We start from the raw sequence: 7,545 nt of genomic DNA on the forward strand, positions 1-7,545 counted from the left end.
ATTGGTCCTATAAGGGACTTCTTATGGAGAAATGATTAGGTAAGAAAAGAGTCCCTACCTGTTCGGGAGAAGCTGGTAGTGCCCAAAAATGAAGGAGGCATTGGTATCATACATCTGCCCACCCACTGTGATGCTAGAAGGATCTTGATGTTACCTAGGATGCTGTCTCAAATCCCCACTTGGTCCTTGATGATAAGGGAGATGGTGGAATTAACTGAGGTTCTGGCTAGAGGTAGATGGGGGAACTTAACTTGGATAGACAAATTGTTCTCATTTTCTCCTCTGAAAATTACATGCTCTGATTTCTACAAAATGCTTGTAATAGCTGGAAAGATAATCTGAGCCTGATGGTTTGGGATGGTGGAGGGAGGGTAACTGGGAGCTCCATGTTGTCACTTGGATTATGGTGGACACACAAGTTTGACCCCCCCCCCCCTTGCTGCTTTGGATACTGAGGTGGCTAAGAGCCTTAATAACAAAGGCATTAGACATCTAGCTGATTGCTGGGACAATAATGCTGCTGGATGGAAAGAGTTAAATCTATTATCTTTGGAGTTTCAGCTAACAAGAAAAGAGAAAGACTTGATGCAGGTGCTGGAGTTGTTGCAGAGTGAGTATGTTCCACAGCCATTGATATCTCAGTCTGGATCAAGGATTGGGCCTGGACCAATGGGGTCAAAAACTGAAAGATGGTAAAACTAAAGACATTGATGCACTTATGAGAGGAAGGGAGACGCTAATGTTATGTACCATAACAAGATATGGAATGTAAATTGGAGTGGTGCTAGTTGGAAAAAGAGATGGCATTTGATATGGAGCTATTAGGTGCCTAGGAAATTTCAAGTTTTTTTGTGGAAGGTTTGTATGTGGACACTTTCCATTGGGTACAAGCTGCATAAAAGAAACATGGCTAGTGGTGTGTGTCCTAGATGCAGGTCTTCTATGGAAAGTGGTAAGCATCTGTTTTGGGACTGCCCTGCCTTAAGGAGCACCTGGGGTAAAATGACTAGGTGGATACATAAGGGCTTAAATATGCAAACCTTTTGGGAGGACTAGCTACTTGGGAAATGGGAAATTAGTGATGAATTCAATGGATTGGTTTTTAACATTATCAGAGCTTGCACTTTATGGGAAATCTGGACCAGTAGAAATGAAATTGTGTTCTTGAAGACCACTTGTACAGGACTACAGGATTCTGAGTTGATGTATAAATGTATTTGCATGTGTTGGTCTATTTGTAATGTGAATAAAATCTGGTATGTGGAGCTGGATGTGCTAATTCAGAATTTACAGAGGAATATTTCATGATTATGTCCCCATTATCTTGGCAGAGCTTCATGCATGCTTGGGGTTGTTCCCTAATGTGGATTTTCTGGATGCAGGTGAGATGCTGGTTTGAGAAAAAAAGGCCTCCTAGATTTGGGCCCAAAACACAGAGATGGTACCATAAGGAAAAGCAAGTAGATTATACTTTTGTGGCACAAGACCTACTGTTAAGGTGTGGTCAAAATAGGAGGGCTGCTGGAAAAACAATCTTCCGGGGCTGTACTTCTTAGGCTATGATGGAGGCTTGTTTATTGTTGGGATATCAGATCTCACGGGATCATTCCAGTTTTTTATGTGAAGATGAAAGATGGGATTTTCTCTGTAAAATTCTAAATGAGATAAAAAAGGAATAGAGTAGTGTGGATGTGGGGGTAATATAGGATGTTAGATAATCGGGTGTGGGTGTGATATATGATGTCGGTTTGACTTTGAATAGTTAATATAAATACTTTATTGTTCCCAAAAAAAAACTTCACTATCCTCCACATTCAACACTGAAAGTGCTAAAAATTTTGTCTTATAAAAGGCCCACTATCCAAATACACTAGTTGTTATATACACTCATTGGTGAAGTTGAGAAAACACGACAAAGCCACTAATGCTCAATAGAATGCATACTTTTAAAAAATTCACATCAAGGGGTTTTATAACTAAATTACTTTTAGCTTTACTTGCAATAGTATAGGGCCTAAGGAGAAAACTTCAATCTACCAACAACTGTACACAACAAGCTATTGTTCCAGTGCATATTTACGCAAAGGTTTACTTCTTAACCAAGACCACCCTAGAATAACATCTATACTACAATCAAGTATATCTTGTTATACAAGCATTCTCAATAAAACCACATTATACTCAATATTGTCATTAAATGAGGAATGAGACGTGGTGAAAAGTATTAAATAGAATTAACTCCACCCCACAACATTGTGAGAACTCTCACTTTGCAAACTGTCTGTCAAACTCTTTAGGAATGGCCATTATTATGTGTGCATGCACATGCATGTGTGTGTGTGCGTGTGCATGTGTGCATTTCACGTCGTGAAACACTTGCTAGTTCACGTTGTAAAAGAGGGTCTATCAGTAAAAAACAAAAAAGAGTGAATTGCATTTCATGTCATGAAACACTTGCTAGTTCACATCATGAAAGAGGGTCCATCGTCGGCCAAAAAAAAAAAGTGTGAAGTCTATTTCATGTCGTAAAACACCTGCTAGTTCATGTCGTGAAAGAGGGTCCGTGGGCCAAAAAAGAAGAAGCAAAATTAGCATGAAGTCCATTTCACGTCGTAAAACACCTGCTAATTCATGTTGTGAAAGAGGGTTCGTCGTCAAAAACAAAATAGTGGAAGCCCATTAAAGCCCTACTAGTTCACGTTGTCTCAAAGAGTGTGTCGGTAAAAGCAAAAAATAGTGTGAAGTGCATTTCATGTCATGAAACACCTACTAGTTTACGTCATGAAGGAGGGTTCATTGGCAAAAAAAAAAGCGTGAAGTCCATTTCACGTCGTGAAGCACGCATGCACGTGTGTGTGTGTGTGTGTGTGTGTGTGTGTGAGAGAGAGAGAGAGAGAGAGAGAGAGAGAGAGAGAGAGAAGAGGAAATGATGTTATGAGGTCTACATGGAGTGCTAACAAGTGTCCTACACTTACTATGCATGGATGGATACGCCTTATAAGGCCGGGTAGTCACCTTGAGCCATTGACATTAATTGAAACTAAATGTATGAAGAGTATACATAGAAATGCCAAAAAAGAAACAGTAGACAATGAAAACCCAAAAAATAAAAGTGTCAAAGAAAGTAAAAAATAGAGAAATGAGGAAGGAAGCAAAGTGTTGCCACAAGTTCCATAAAAAACATTGATGTTATGTGATCATACATTTTATTTTTTGCATAAAAGCATGTCTTGAACCAAGTTCTCAACGATTACATCTCTAGTCACCAAAATTTGCCTTGTGGGCTGGATGAAAGACTTTGCTTTCTAAGCTATATCCCACCAAAATGCATTTTATCACCTTATCATCCAACTTATTGCGTTTGTGCTTAGGCATAAGAGCATAAGCAAGACAACCAAAAACACGCAAATGAGCCACACAAAGGGTTTCCTACCATTCCAAGCTTCATAAGGGGTGATTGTATGCAAGGCCTTGGTGGGGCATCTATTTAGCAGATAAGCGGTACATCCAAATCTGTTTGGTAAGGCACTATGCATTGATGTTTTATGTCTCTTTTCAGCTATATATGCATAAAACGCCTTTGACGTATACTCCCTCATCGATTTTTATATGAATGGAGCCAACTTTACATGTAGACATATTTTCAGCCATATAAACAAAGTGTCTAAAGCATGTAAAAATCTATGACTTTGCCTTTAATGGATACATCTAGATGTGTGTGGAGTAGTTATCAACAAAAGTCACAAAGGGTGCCAAATTTACATGTAGACACATTTTCAACCATAGAAACAAAGTGTCTAAAGTATGTAAAAACCTCTAACTTTGCAATTAAATGTGTGTGCAGTAATTATCAATAAAAGTCTTAAACCCTGCCAAAAGACTGGGTTGACTCTACCTTGAGAGAAGTTTAAGCCTTTACCTTTTTTACCATGGCAACAAAAGCCTGATCTCTCAAACACGTAATAATTCAAATTTTCCAAGGTTGCTCTTCCTAACCAAGAGATGTAACAACAAAGGGATTTTAGGTTACACATGCACATGGGGGATGCGCCTAGGCACATGGGGCGTAGACGCATTTACAAATGTAGTGTTAGGGCATGTGGGACTTGGGACTATAAAGGGCATCAACCCTAAGATTATTGTACCCTTTTATAACCCATTTATAATCATTTAACTATTATGTCATTTCTTGGAGCTTATGCATTTATGGTTGATTCATGGTAGTCTTCCCATGTTTAGGTGGCTACTCTCTATGATGAACAACTCATGTGTGTACGAAGCGCTAGGCTCTGCGTCATTCGGATGGGGCCGAATCCCACAAGTGAATGGGAGGTTGAATCCCCCCTGCCCTCCGAGTAGAGCATGTAGCGGAAAAACCTTGCCAGTCTCTACCCTTTTCCATGCTAGTGAGTGCAACCCTAGATTCCCTTCTTGCAATGGTATCAGAGCCATAGTTCCCTTTATTGCATAAATAAGAAACAAAAGATTGTTATGGATCATTGCCTTTCAGAGGCTTACCAAGTGCAACAAGAAAAATTTACAAGAGGGAAGGCATTGTAGTTGGCCCGCCAGCATGAAGGAGGAAGAGAAGTTAATTTTTTTCTTTGTTTGAGTTAAAAAATGGACCTCACTTGCTATAAGACTTTAGGGTTTCTCTTACCCTTTCACATTTTTCACACTCTTTAATCTTTCACACCCTTCTAGCCCATTAACCCTCTTTGTCCTCCACACCACATTGACTAGCATTAATTTTGTGGCCATTTCATATACCCACACTTTGGTTTGAGTCTATTCACATGCTTGGTGTGTAACGTGGTGTGTCATGTTGAGAAATGCAATGTGTGAGGGTGCAACATCAATAGAGCAAGGGGAGGAGCATGCACATTAGAAAAGGAATAGACTAGGCGTACATTGGCAAAGGTTGATTTGTATGGTCATTTGTAAAAGGTGAAGTCAAAGATCAAAAAGGTAGCACATGGAAAGTGCAAGGAGTCACATGTATTTATGGACACATGGTATTTTTTTGGTGTACACTTTGGGTAGTGTGTGCACATGTGACCATGGGTTATTCCTACTACTTTTACCCTTTATTTGATCACCATGGTGCAAGTTCACACCATTATCATCATTGTCATTACTATATTACCATCCTCTTATTGTCTTAGATCCTGATCTTAGGAGTGTTATGCTTATGCTTTGACTTCATGGCTCTACGATCGATATTTTGTGTTACCATTTTGTGTTATGGTTTACATATCTCTTGCCGAGTTCACACATACTTTTGGTGTTTTGAGGCTTAGACCTCTATACCCTCATTTTGTAGACTTCATACTATGACGAAGTTGCATACTCATGCCATTGTTGGATGTTCGAGATAGCGGGTTTTTTGCCTAGTCATTTGAGGTGTTATTTTGATGGGGAGGATATATGGTACAGATGGTCCACATACGGCGACTCCATCCACTCGTTGCTTAGTAACCTCGACATAGATGGTTCGACATTGTTCGCATGGGACGAGTCTTATTTTGGTGACTTATATGAGTGTCCACACTCTTGAGCTGCCATGATTATGTTCATGATGGTGTAGATTACATTGACATGGATCTAGGTGATGATGATGATGTATCTTATACTCATATACATGATGATATATGTCGCACACACACATGTGATGATATTGATGTATCACACACACATGCACATGATGATACATATGGTGAAAGTGATATAATGTGCACATGATAACATGGACACATATGCACATGATGTTGATGTATGTGATAGTGATGTGTGTGAGCTTGATCATGTGGGCATGAAATTGAGGGCAGGGATGGCATCAAGCATTATGAGTGCTCATACACCTAGGCCTACCTTCCTACCTACCTTCCTAGTATTAGATGATCTCGTGGGCGAGCATTTGATTAGTGATGCATCCATTAGCACACACGAGGTTATTGATACTTCGCATGTGGAGTCATGGGATACACTTGAGTGTAGGCCTGAGTTTCTTATGCTAGATATATCAGGCTATTTCACATTTGAAGATGGAAACCACTACTCTTAGTTCTCATAGTTTACTTGGCAGTGTTTATGTGGGTATAATGCATATATTTGAACAGCCATGGGTAGTGTTGATTTTATTCAGATGAGTTCTCATAGGAGACATGATTATTTATATAAATCTAGAGAGTTTTACAATTGAATCAGACATATTGATAGAGATAGACCGTACTTATGAGGATTACATTAGTGATCTTGGAGATTCTAGGGTTAGTGATTTTCTAGATGATGATTTAGACATATTGATAAAGATAGACCGTACCTATAAGGATTACATCAGTGAGATGATTATCATAATCTTGTTGATCATATTCTTACCTTGGAGGATCGTGCACATGTAGAGGGATTTGCACATGAGGATGTGATGCATAGTTTAGATCATGCACATACACACACAGATATAGTGGTTACCTCGAATGTTTCGAGTTGCGCTACATCTAGCGGCATTGATTCCCATCTGACTTTGCATAATGATGACTATGAGCTATGTGCGTTTGGTTCCCGTGATTGTCAACATGACCCTATGTTTTGTGAAGCCACAACATTTACCTTTGGGTGCATCATTGATCATTTGCAGTGTATGGTTTTTTACTATGTGGCTTGACATTCAGATGCACCTATGACGCCTTGAAAGATTCCCAAAGGAATGACCTTGAAAGCTTAAGAGATGAGTGGCCATCAAGGAGAAACAAAATCTTATTTTTCTCTGACTTGGAGAATTCTAGACTTCCGTTGGCCATTTGTACATTTAATATTTCTTAGTTTCTTTAGCCCTTAATATCAAGCATATTCAGTTGTTGAGGAGAGATACATGAATGAGAGCTATTTGAATCAATTAAGAGACAAAAACTTTTACCTTTGAAAGTGGCCGAAATCTTAGTGCGATGGAATATTGTCTAGATGTAGCAGTCTAACCAAAGCTAAGAGGAAGAAGCCATGCATAGTCAAGGTAGATTCGGGGAAATTTATGCTTTAAATCAATGTTATCCCTTGAATAGAAAGCATCCAGTTCCTCCTTTTAGGACAGGACAATTGGATGAAAGCCAAAGTTCCAAAGCCCCTTAATTTGAGATATGAAATACCCCACTCTCTATGAATCTCTCTCCAAAGTTTTCCCAAAGAGCCAAGGAGGAGAATAGATGTTACAAATGTAAGTTATATGGATTATGAGTGTGGGAGGATCCTTGACTTTCATCCCCCTCCTACTAGTCGACAACGACCAGCCGCCCCATCAATCAACTCTCACCCCATCTCTAGAAATAATCAAGCCAACAAGAGTGTAGCTCATGTAGTAACTTTGGAAGATTAAGAAGAAGAAGAGGCCCATGTCCATGCAGCTGTGGAATCTTGAGGTCAATGCTTTGCAAAGTTGCTGGAGTTGTCTAAGGTGCTATGCATGATAACCTTCATGATGTAGGCTTAACCAAGGACATTCTTGGGTGAAGGCTTCAACATAACAGACCATTGGAGAAGGCTTCAACATAA

Source organism: Cibotium barometz, chromosome 6, assembly GCF_041138505.1.
Source record: "Cibotium barometz isolate CiBa-2024 chromosome 6, ASM4113850v1, whole genome shotgun sequence".
NCBI lineage: Eukaryota > Viridiplantae > Streptophyta > Polypodiopsida > Cyatheales > Cibotiaceae > Cibotium > Cibotium barometz.